The sequence below is a fragment of the Cuculus canorus genome, chromosome 5 (genome assembly GCF_017976375.1).
Source record: "Cuculus canorus isolate bCucCan1 chromosome 5, bCucCan1.pri, whole genome shotgun sequence".
Lineage (NCBI taxonomy): Eukaryota > Metazoa > Chordata > Aves > Cuculiformes > Cuculidae > Cuculus > Cuculus canorus.
In genome coordinates this window covers 12,931,800-12,944,932 of record NC_071405.1, presented here as the reverse complement: position 1 = coordinate 12,944,932, position 13,133 = coordinate 12,931,800, and the positions used below count along the sequence as shown (strand labels likewise).

The 13,133-nt window shown below is 37.6% G+C and overlaps 1 protein-coding gene across 4 annotated transcripts in view; it reads left to right on the top strand.

Annotated features, from left to right (window-relative positions):
• NELL1 (neural EGFL like 1) overlaps positions 1-13,133 on the top strand; it is a 299,987-nt gene that overhangs the window by 264,772 nt on the left and 22,082 nt on the right. The gene's annotated exons all lie outside the window — the stretch shown is intronic.

Genomic DNA, 13,133 nt, shown 5'->3' with positions numbered 1-13,133 from the left:
CGACCTTCGAGTACCTGAAGGGGGCTACAGGAAAGCTGGAGAGGGGCTATTCGTAAAGGCTTGTGGGGATAGGATGAGGGGGAACAATTATAAATTGGAGAGGGGCAGATTTAGACTGGGCATTAGGAAGAATTTCTTCACTGTGAGGGTGGTGAGGCAGTGGAACAGGTTGCCCAGGGAGGTTGTGGATGCCCGATCCCTGGAGGTGTTCAGGGCCAGGTTGGATGGGGCCTTGGGCAGCCTAATTTAGTGGGATGTCCCTGCCCATGGCAGAGGGGTTGGAACTAGATGATCTTTAAGGTCTCTTCCAACCCTTACTATACTATGATACACTTATGCAATATACATAGTCTTTTCTGAAGTAAGGAATTTCCCAGAAATACACTTAAACATGTTTGCTTAGTAATGCTGGTTCTTTTCTTGCTACACTTCAGAGACGTAGAGCTGGCTAAATGGAAGAGGGCTATAAATATTTTCTTATTTCAATTCTTCCTTGTCTGCTAGTAGCTTCCCCCTTTCCCTGTACCCTTTTTTTATCAATCCAGCAGGATGATTCTACTGGGCCTTCTTCTTAAAATATGTGTATGTTACTGGATGAGGGGGAACTGTTTTAAGCTGAAAGAGAGTTAGATTTGATATTAGGAACATTTGGTATTTTACTGTGAGGATGGTGAAACACTGGCACAGATTGCCCAGAGAAGTTGTGAATATCCCATGCCTGGAGGTGTTCAAGACCAGGTTGGAAGAGGTTTTGAGCAACGTGATGTAGTGAAATGTGTTCCTGCCCATAGCAGGGAGGTTGGGGCTTGGTGATCTTTAAGGTTCATTCTGTAGAACGAACCATTCTATAATCTTAATGGCAGTAAATTTTATCAGCAGTTGAAATGACTATTTTGGATGGGATATAAATTAGGTGTACATTTGGATGCATTTTGAAAAGGCTTTATGCAGGCTGTGATGTGGTTTGGCCTGAACCTGTTTTGATGACTGAAAATCTGTGAGGCCAGAGACTGAATTTTCAGTTACTGAAGCATGAGGTTGTTTTACCAAGAAATATTCTTAGGTGCATAATAAATGACCTCTTCTTGAGAAAAACAGATATTTTGACTTCATGTTAAAGAAAATAATATTTGCATCTAAAGACTAGTGAATTTTAGGGTCATATGTTATGTAAATGGAGGATAAATAATGAAGACATCTTTTACTGTATTTAATAAATTAGAATACTGTAGGATTTCTAAGTTAGCACAGGTTAAGAACCAAATCAAATATGCATCTCACAATTTACCTTTTTCCTGCTGCCTATTACAGTCAGTATATCTCTGAAAACCTTGTGTTGGAAAGCCAGCTATCTCTGTATTCTGCTTTAGTGACTGCAAGTTCCTTGACAGCTGCATGCCTCATGCTTTACTTGTATTTAGTGTTCATCTATTTTAGAGCAACCAGTGGCCTAAGTCACTGTCAGGCAGCAAGCTTTGTTTTTACTGACTCTCAGGTGATTTAATTCTTACAGACTGCAACATAGTAGGTGCTTTCATGTGGCCCCAAGAATAATTTTCGCTGCCTGTAACCATTCATTGGCTTATGTTATATTTCCTACTGTGGGAAACCTTCCTCTACAAGCCTTTTCTTGCACCTATCCTCTGGCATTCACGGCTATGCCACCACTGCTGTTGTCATTGTTCATTACATGAATCAGAGTAGTTGTGTTTTCTGGAGCAGCCCACCTCCCCCAGTCCATGATCTGGATCTAGTGTGCCTGATGGAGACTAGTCTTTGTATAAAGATTATACAGTCCTTGTGTGAGAAGGAACATGTCTTCTCAATGGTGCCCAGTGACAGGACCAGGGGCAATGGCTACAAACTGGAACACAGATAGTTTCACCTGAATATGAGGATAAACTTTTTTTCTGTGAGGGTGATGGAGCGCTGGGACAGGCTGCCCAGGAACGTTGTGGAGTCTCTTCTGAAGATAGACAAAACCCACCTGGACCTGTTCCAGTGCAGGCTGCTGTAGGTGAACCTTCTTTAGCAGCGGGGCTGGACTGGATGATCTCCAGACATCCTTTCCAACCACTCCCATTCTGTGTTTCTCTGATATCCAGTGCAATTAGAGGGAAAAAAAAGACAAAGAGACAGTAGAAGTGTTTTGTTTTCAGTTTATTTGGTAGTGTTTTTTTGTTGTTCTCCCTCTCCAAAGTAGTCTTCCCCCTAGATACATAAATACATATAGGGCAGGTTTTTTTTTTTCAGAGATAATAACATTTTTGTTGGTTTTGGTTTCTTGAGTTTCCAGTATCCTGTGTGCTGAAGATCAAATTAATTCCACTGACAATGAAAGTCTGAGACAGAGTCTGCATGCACATATATGCATGTATAAAAACTCTTTGTAAAATGATAACATTTTGCATGCTCATTCATTAATCTACAGACTATCTGAAGTCTGTATTGAAGAGCTACTGAAGGTTTCTGTAGTATCAAACACAGGGGCAATAGTAGCACCAGGTAATTGTTGCTTCTAATCCTCAGTTTGCTCATCTAGGTAGGTTCACTGAGTCTTTAGAACTGTCCCCAAACCCCAACCACTGATTTTTAGTTCATATGGAGATCCAACAAAATTCAAGATGATCCTTTTAGTGTACTAAAAACTAGTTTTATGTGCCAGCTTTTGCAGATATGTTTTTTTCAGAACATTTGAATGAGAGCCCATTTTAAGAGGGTAAATTACATTGTTGTATTAAAATAGTAAAATCAACTCATGAGAAACTCCTAAATTTGGGAATACTGTTGAAAAGCAATTACATTCATCTTATGTATAATAAAACTTAGTTAATTCAATGAAATGGGGGGTACAAAACCAATTTGGATAAATGTGTTATTTTAATGAGTGGAAGTCTTAGTCATGCAATAAGCAGTGGTGACTGTGTCTTCATCGAGAATAATCAAACCTCTGTCAGATAACAAATAAACAAAGTTTTTTGTATTTAACTTTTTTACAAAGTCTTGTAATATTACATAATACTTAAGAAATGTTTTGAGATCACAGGATGAAAGATGGCATAGAAGTACAATGTATTTATTATTATTATTATTAACATTTGATGAGTCCCCTGGCTTTTCTTTCAGGATTTTCTACTTATTTCAGTTGCACAATTTTTAATTGCTTAGTGAAATGATGTAGTCATATCTCAGAGTTGGTTTAATTGGAATTATTGATGTCTGAAGCAGCACCCAGGCTGGGAAAACTGGGGTCTGATCAAAGTCTGCAACTAATGGTTTAATGAAGTTAAAAATTCAGTCTGTAATTAAAAAATGAAAGAGAGAGTGTGTGCTTGCAAAGTGTACATTTTATGCTAAGAAAACAGTAACTTGTTATTTATTTGGAAGTGTTCAGTGCAGTGTTTTAAAAGTGCAGTAATAATAATGACTGAAGTTTTTAATCCTGAATACTTGTTAAGTTTTTCACCTGGAAGATTTTATTAGATGCAGCAGTGTGCTTTCATACCTACTGGTATACTTGAATCCGTTTAGTTGTATTATAGAACTGCATGTAAAATAGGAAGTTTATTTCAAGGTGTGTTTCAAGATTTCTGAGGTGGGTTTTTTTTGTAGTGTAAGCCAAGAATTGTGAATCTTCCGAGGAAAATTTTTTTAGCTTGATTGAAAGTAAGTATAGATGCTTACAAATTTTAAATGTGTTATATGAACAAATAATTTTAATGTTAAAATTAATTATGGTTTGAGTTGATTAAAAAAATGGATGATATTAAGCAGTCAGTATTACCTTTTGAAAGTCTGTATCTGAGCTCATTGACTACTGATCATGCACCGGACAGTTTTTTGATATTTCTAGTCAGGTGGAATGAATCCTATCCTTCACTCTGAAGGTGTCATTGGGATGTTTGGACTGTTGTGCTTGTTTATCAGATTTTGCTAGATTTTTTGCAACATTCTGGCTCTGATTGTTTAGTGTAATGAAGTGCAGTGCTGTTGAAGTTAGGTGAGGAAATGCACTTTTTTCATGTTTCTTATTGGATTGTGCCTGGGGCATTGCAACAGCAAACTGCTTTTCGTGAATGCGCTCATGGTGCAATGGAGTTTGGAACCTGAGTAAGTTTAACTGCACTGGTGGAGGCAACAGGTGCAGTGAGGTGGGACTGGAGAAAGTTCAAGCGAACCAAAGTAGACAATGTTTTCTACTTCCATTAGGAACAAAAGGAGAACAGGCTAACTGATGCAAAAGTATTGTTTTCCCTTCTTAGATAAACTCTTCCTTTTTTTTTTATTCAATGTCTTTTTGTGTCCTCTTCTTACTATCAGAAATAAATATATATATGTACCAAGGTGGATGGGGATGTTCCATGAGAGCAGTTGCAATCCAGTGCACAGTGTGGAAGACTCATTACAAATTTCATCTTTTTTATGAAACTGTGTTCATACATTCTCCGAAAGTATGCATTTTTATTATTTACACTGTATCGATCATCACTTCCAGAACTATTTTCTTCCCTAATTAAGGATGCAGAGAGCTTTACATCATTCTGCTTACAATCTCAAGAGCTCTTTTTACCCTGCTTGTTTGGGGATTTGCTTCCTTGGGAGATTCTCTTATTGTATGAATGAAAATGCTTTTCTGAAGCTGTTAATAATTTCAAGATTTAAAAAAAACTAATTGAGAATATTTCCCATTATTATTAAACTCTCAGGGGTGCTATAGGGCGTGCACACTATTATAGTTTAAACCTGCAATTTGGCTTTGCTTCTTGCCCTTTGGCACAGTGGTGTGCAGAGGAATTTTAAGGAGGGAGGCTGACACTCTCCCACTCCAGCCACAATGAAGAAGATGTCCTTTTTATCACTTTCTCATCACCCACTTTCTTCTATTAGCAGTGAAATTGTTTTGAAAAGTGTTATTTTTTTCTGAACCTTATTTGATTATGGAAGGGCTGAAACTAATGAAAGGAACTTTCTAACATTGTGGACTATGGGGCTGCAATATAGTTTTCCCAATGAAGTGGAGGAAGATTCGTCATGTGAATCATTTTAAAATTGGTAGAGGCAAATCACCGAAGAATGTATAGTAGGGAACATTTATTCTCTGTCACAGGATATGCTAGATAAGATAATAGTCTATTTCTATGGTTCTGTGGCGTTGAACTTTAGCATTTCAAGTGCTAGATAAAGTGATGTATTGGTTATGCATTGTACCTAAAGACTGTGCATGAAGTAGTCTGCTAGCATTAGATAATATTGCTAAGGCTCATCAATGAAGCTTTTCTACATCGAGCCAATGTCGTCTGAATGATTCTTTTTGTGCAATGCACTGGTTTACACACAATTGGTATGTGAGGTAGAGAATGCTATTTGTCAATGTCCTATTTTATAAGACGTTACATTCATCTTTTGTAGCTATGATGAACCAATTTGCAGCCTGCATCTAGTTTACTCAAGCAGTTTTTGTCGGATCGAGCATTCTTTCTGAGGCAGGATCACAGAGTGGTTGAGGTAGAAAGGGAACTCTGGAGGTCATGTTATCCAGCTCCCCTGCTTAGGCAAGGCCAACTAGAGCCAGTTGCCAAGAACCATGTCCAGATGGCTTTTGAATAGCTCCAAGGACAGAGATTCCTCAACTTCTCTGGGCAGCCTGTGCCAGTGCTCAGTTATTTCACAGTAAAAAAGTCTTTCTTGGTCTTCAAAGGGAACCTCCTATATTACAGTTTGTGCCCATGCTACAGATCCTTTTCTGCCAAGCTGCTTTTCCAGCTGGTTGGCCCCATCAACTATTTTATTTTGACATGCATGCCCATTAGGTAATTCTTCTCAGATTTTGTGATCTCAGGAAAAAATGTGCAACTGTCTAATTGCAGCATGCCAAAATCAGTTGTCAACAATATTTTTTATTCTGGCTGATATATTAAAGTGTTTTGCCATGTAAATTTTCTGAAATGTGATTCTGCAATCTGTAATACGTTTTTAGTATGATCCCACCAGTCATTGTAAATTAAATGAGTTTGAATTTACAGCAGTTATGCTTTGAACTGGCTCAAAGCAGCTTTCTGCATAAAAATACTGTGCTGTTAAGAATGGATTTGAACATCTTTTAAAAAATCTACATAATCCTAGCTGTGTAAAAGTACACCTTTGTGTGCTGAGGGTTTCATTGATTACAGACTATTGACACATTAGACTTGATCGTATTCTCTCATTTTATTCTAGCATGTGAATCCAGTATTCTGAATAGCTGCTCATCTATAATACAATCAGATACAACTGCAATATAATAATTTAATTGAATTAGTAATTGGGGATGAAGATACAGAACATTCTTCAAAAATAAAACCTGTGTTCATGAGTCATGTGGGGAGTGAAGGTTGGTCTTGCCTCTCTCTGTATAAAGATTTTTGACAACATCTTTATAGGGAATAGAGAAACGGTGACCTAAATGACAGAGCAGTGAACTGGGATTATAAAATTGGGGAGCTTCTCACATGTGAGTTTGGATAATTCACTGTGTCTCTCTGCCTTAATTGTCTCACCTGTACATTGCTCTGTTCTACTGTGGAATTTGTTATAAACAAATTAAATACTACTTTACTAGTTGTCTGCAGCTCATTTTCTGCAGAAATGCTACCAGGTGAGTTACATAGGAAACCTTAGCATGAAGATCCAACACTATTTCTATCTGAGTAGGTAGGAAAAGAATAAATTCAGAGTCCTGACAAAGTGCTCTGGTATGTTTAGGAAGAGCATGACATCATGAGGTATGTGGAGCATTCCTGGTGAACAGTGGATATTGCCAGCAGATAAAGGTACTAGTAGGCAATGAGCTAGTGAACTTCTTGAAGTTGAAGGGCGTCAGTCCAGCAATGGTTGGAGTTGGCAAACAGGTTCATTTGAACTGTTTCCTGCACCTCCTTCCAAGCTAGCTACATTAAGCATGATGGCACTAGTCTTCCAAGACATGGCAAGTACAATAAACAATGGGCTAATACCCCTGCTCTTCCCAGGGTGGTGTAAGTGGAGACAGGTTGACTCCAGGCCTCAAATTTGAAAGAAAGATTCTGTCTCAGTTTGAAACTTAACCTACTAATTGTGAAGTGAGTCTGTTTGTTCCTGGCTTGTGGAGTGATAATTAAAATCCTGTTTGCAACGGAAACTCAAATGTAGTAATAAATATGAAATAGTTCTTCACCCTGCCTAGTATATTCCTGCTGTGCTCTCCACTGAGCAGTCTGGCTGCAATTCTTATTTCCTACATCACCCTGCAGTTGTTAAATATGAGAATAAACCCCTCTTGTTTCAGCTCCAGTGCTGTAAAGTGACATTTATTTGGAGCATCCAGGACCTTTAGATTGCATACTACAAGTGTGCTGCATATTTAGCATATAAATAGACGAATATGAGGGTGTGAGGCAGACATGCACTGCGCTGGTAAAGACATAATCTTGGAATGTGTATTAAAAATGAATTTCAGTAAATTAGATGTTACATATTAAAACATTCTTAAAAATGCTGGTACAACTAGTCTGTGTTATTATTCTGATACCAATTTAATTCTATTTATTCTTGTTAAACTAATCATTCTAAATTTGCACGTGTGTTTCAGATGATTAAAAACATTTATAACATCAATACAGAATTACACAATAAAGTATATTACAGCTGTTATTTAATTATAATGAATGGTGGGCACACCTTTCATCCCTGAAAACCACTTAGTACCATTAAACTGTTGCGTGAGTTCGATTATTCATGAATTTTAATTCTATTCGCTATCTCAGCACATTTAAAGTTTTATGCTTTACTGCTGTGTCCTCAAAATAGAAAAATGGACCAAAGCATGTACCATTTATTTAGGCCAAACTACTCCTTCCAAAGAAGGAAGTGCAAAGGCCAGTATAAATAAAATGCAATTAAAATCAGTCTGTGAGGAGAGAGGAATATGTTATTTAGTGCAGATTGTTTGCCCAAAATCTCTTAATGAGTTAAAATGAAAGTAATTAAAATAAGAGTCTAAATGTCAAGGGAAAATGTCCTGAGCAGCTATTCCAAAGCCTGCTTCTGGCTTTAATCAGAGAGAGGAGGCAATCTGTATCATCTGAGACACTTAAAACTGCAGGACAACAAATTGGTGATTAAAACTGTCAATAGATAGGGCTCAGACAGATGTCTTCCCTATCCTTTCTGTTTTTTACTATCTCTGTGGTCTTAAGAATGAACTGGCCGCATGAGGTTGAGTGACAGCCATGAGCCATTATTCAAATGTAGCTTAGTTATACGGCTATTTGTGTTCCTCTAAGTTACCATTTGTTTAATAGCTAGATTGCCGTACCGTTGCTGTATCGTTGGTATTCCAGGCACACTGGGTTGTAAACCTGTGACAAGGTCGGAGTGGTATAGCCTCTTCTACTTTGCAGTGGGAAACTCTAGCAGACTTCAAGGATCGCCATTGTAGATGTTTTTTCTTCTTTGTATTGCATATAATTAGAATAAATGTAGGCCCTTCTTGTTAATTATAGCAAACTGTCAAAGGTAATGTAGAAGTTTAATAGTACAGCCAGTATAAGAATTAATAATAGAGGATAAAATTTAGCCTTTATCTAAGTTTATGTAAAACAGTAGAATTATTATTTGCTTACATCAACTGAATATGGCATAAAAGTAGACAGGTGGAAGATTTTCTTTAGAGAGAGAGAGAATGTTTTTCATCTCTGCTCATCCAAAGTAGCTGTCTTCGCTTTCAGGGTTTATTTGAAGTAGTTGAATGACTCGTTTGCAGCGGGGAAGCTGTTTGCATAGTGCTGTCAGTGACATCCCTTTCTTGCTATCTCTGTCTTGTGGAAGTGAGATTCATGTGAGTGCAGGAGATGAGAAGAGGCTGTATTTTACATAGAACTTGTGCCTTGGTTGGCTGGGTGACTTTTTCTGGTGTTTTTATGTTGAAGAAAAATACTCTAAGGTGGAAAACAAAGCTGTAATGCTCTGGAACTTAACGGAGTTAACTATCAGGGTATGATTTTAATCTAGGAAGCTTGAGACCTGCATGATCCTATCTTTTTAGTACATGCTTTTCCTGCTTTCAGGTCTGCTGATCAACAGAGAGCTAAAGATAAGGATCTTATATTTTTTTTTGCATGAAAAAGAACACAGTAAGAGTTTGATGAACAGACACTTTTATAATAAAACTCTTCTGTCTCATTGAAACTGTAGATTGCTAGCTATTACATGACACTGAACAGTTTTCCTTTCAGTAGTATCACACAGTGACTTAAATGTGATGAGGCATTAGAAAAGATTGAATTATTTTAATTTTACTTTTTCACTGGGTTCTGAAGCCATTGTGTTTTATTTTGAGGTAAATTATCCTATTTATCTTGTCTGCATAAATACCGTTATGAATAATGCAAGAAGCTGGGATGGTAAAAGTAAAAATTACAGACCTGTCCTAGAGGAGAGGATTAACATCCTGCAAGAGCTTATTCAAAACCAACTGGTGCCTTTACTCTGCAATACAAATATCTGCCATTTTTGAGCTCTAGCAAAGCCATTATAGTGGAGTGTTGCCAGATCCATTAACAATTCTCTGCTAATGACAGTTAAATAACTGAATAGGATAAACACAGGCAATAGAACGGTCTGTACAGGATCTCCTTTTACATGAACACTCTAAGAAGGCTTGAATGAAAAAACTGCAAAAATATTTCACCAGGGGTAAGAGTAGCAATGTCTTATGATGAGTTACAGCTAGAAATGAAAAATATTACACTTAATGTAAAGGTAGTGCAGATATTCAGCCAAAGACTACAGATACAAATTAAGACCAAGTTTTCAGTTTGCAAGGAAATATTAAATTCGCCATTTCTCACAAGCATTCTGTTTTGGACTGTATACCTTTTAACACAGATACATAGAAAGCCCATACAAGTATGCTTTCACTGACTTTTGTGAGTGTGGCTTAGCCGTGTAGAATGACAAGGTGAAGATGTGTATGTGAAGACTCAGGCCTCTCCATCCATGGTGGGATGCTGTGAGAAGGCAGAGCTGGAAGCCCTGAGAACCACTCTGCTGCCAGGAGCACCAGGGGCAGGCAAGACAAAAAGCATGGGAACACCACCAAAAAATGCCCACCTGTGGTTACTTCTGGCTTGTGTCATTACGAATTACTAAGCAGGTTTTTCTGTTCTCCTTTGAAGAATTATTATAGTTTTTGTACTATTTTCGCTCTCAAGTCACAGGTATATACTCATTTGTTTCATACTCAGACAGTTAACATAACTGTATGAAGAAAGAATATAGTGTATTCTCATAAGCATCTGCATGTGCAAAACACATAAACACATAAGAACACATATAGCTCAAATTCTATCGCAAAACCCAAATTTATACTTTGATAGGGAGACATTCATCCTGAGGCAAGTATGAAAATGTAGACCTAGGATCTAAAGATGAAAACACAAAGATGAAGAATGATTAAATTATTCCAATTCCCTGAACTGGCCATTATATATAACAATATCTCCCTGTGCAGAAAAAGTCCTCGAAAATGTGTTTTCAAAAGCCAGAGTATGTCTAAACGGAAATGATCTGTTAAGTGAACCAAATAATGTCACGGTATATGACACACCATTAATTAAAGCTGTTATTTGCAATTTTCTCTTGGTATTATGAGCATCTTAAATCATTCAGAATTTCTAAAACAAATTCATAATATTTTCCTATACCTGCAGAGATGTGTTTATACATCTGCTACAAATAATGCACAAGACCACAGGAGAAGTTTACAGACCTAATCATTATATTTTCTCCTATTTTGCTCTTTATGTAAATAATTTTAAGCATGGGAATAAGAAACTGCAATGGATTATACAAACTGAGAAGCTGCTAATGGTTTTCCTTGCTTATATGGCTATTCATGCATACTGTACTTAGTAACGTGTTGCCTAAGGAATACTAACTTGCTGCTGAAGCATTGTCCGCCCCACACTATCAACCTGGCCTGCCTACGGCACGGGCACACACACACACGCACATGTAGGAGAAGGCTGGAGAGCAAGGAGGAGTGCCAAGTTTCATCTGGAGAGAAGAGGAGTGAGACATCACCCATGAGCTGGAAATGGCTCTGGGAGGGGAGAGGTAGTGGTAGTAGCAGAGGTGGAAGGATTTATATATTTTTTTGTTGTTATTGTTGCTTCTGAGTCAGTGGTATCTCTTGTGGAAGATTTTCCCAAAGCAGCCAGTGCAGCACTTCCTTTTCCCTGGCATGGTTAGAAACTCCCCTGGTTGCAGAAGATCAAGGAAATAAAGGAAGAACCAAAGGCATGTAGTGATAGGATGAGTGGGAAAGGCTATAAATTGGAGGAGAGAAGATCTAGGCTAGACATTAGGAAGAAACTCTTCACGATAAGGGTGGTGAGACACTGGCACAGGTTGCCAAGGGAAGTTGTGGCTGCCCCATCCCTGGAGGTGTTCAAGGCCAGCTTGGATGGGGCCTTGAGCAGCCTGAGCTAGTGTGACATGTCCCTGCCCATGGCAGAGGGGTTGGAACTAGATGATCTTTAAGATGCCTTCTGACCCAAACTTTTCTATGATTCTGTAATCCTATGAACCTATACAACTGAAAGCAATTCTTTTTCCCCAGCTCTACTCTTCTAAGAAGTTGGTTAGTGTCTCTCTAAACACACATAGACAGTTATGGTACTGTCATAAGAAAGCTATCTAGTCTTGAAGTAGATCTAGGTATTCTTTTACTTTTCTGATATAATCTGCAGAGATTCATATGCTGATGCTCCTTCTCTTCCATTAAGTAAATTGCTCGTTGGTTTCAGTATCCTGGCAGGCAGGCTTTCTGAAATGTAATCTACAAGTCAATTAGTATCTTACACTATGAGCCTACATCAAATACACTTTCAAAAGGGCTCAAGTTTAGAAATGAACTTGAGGAAATCTCTATTGATTTGGTAAATAAAAAATGTAAAATTGGATGGATAGAGGTCCAGTACAGGACTGACCCAAGGAAGCAATCTTTAAACAGGAACAGTCTCTGATTCAACATTAGGAAAGAGAAGAAAGCAAGAAGGATTCATTCGCAATTGACCTGCAATAGCAAAGTCATTCACTTTCCAAATAGGATTAAACTTGTTCCTTCAGCCATGACATGTGAAAAGATCATGGTTATAAATTCCATTTGCTGTAATGAATTGAAAGTGTTTGACTTTGCAAGCAGCACTCATTGTTGATGGACAGCTAGATTTGTGCAGTATTTTAACACAAAAATTAGTTTCCACAAAATCAAAAGTACAGAAAATGTGGCAGCAGTGACAGATTTTAAAGCATAAAATAATTGACTTTATTGTTAGATGGGAGCTGAATGATGGTAGAAATAAATAGTGGTCGTAACCCTGTTATGTAGATAACTTGCTTCATCCTTGAGTGAGAGTGAACACAAAACTGGAAAAAGGCATTTGTTTAGGTTTCTCAGCCGTGTTTCAACAAGAATAAATATTGTTACTTAAATGAGGAAAAATCCAACTTTTCTATGGTATTGCCTACAAGATGTAAGAAAATGAAATTGTATTGAAGGATACTTCATTCAAATCAATTTCAGGTTACATCAGCATGACTTCACTGCAGTCTACGAAACCATAGTGGTTTATGTACTTTGTAAACTGACATAAAAGCTATATTCTGGGGTTACTTAATAACCTTAACTCAGTCCTCCATTGAGATCATGAGGCATTTGTACTTCGATGCTTGCAGAACCATATGCAGTTTCAAAAACTGTTTTCCCTGAATTTGTGTGTTTGGTGTACGCAATTTTATGCATATTTTAAATGTGCTGATTGCCAAGGAAAAGAATCTCAGTGGGTCAAATGGCTAATATGCGTGAATAATTTGAGATTCATTTTAATTGATAAGATACCCAGCTGAAAACTGTCCAAGATTTAAAAAAAATAATAACTTGAGCTAAACAGAGGAGTGAAAATATAATAGCTTCTTAAATTACTGCAAGGTTAACATATAATTAATTTGCTAATTTTAATTACAACCCTACAAAATGTGCTGAAAAATGCTCAAAGGGGAGAAGCAGCCAGGTGCCAGTGGTGATTAACCAAGGTTACTAGCAATTATGAGGT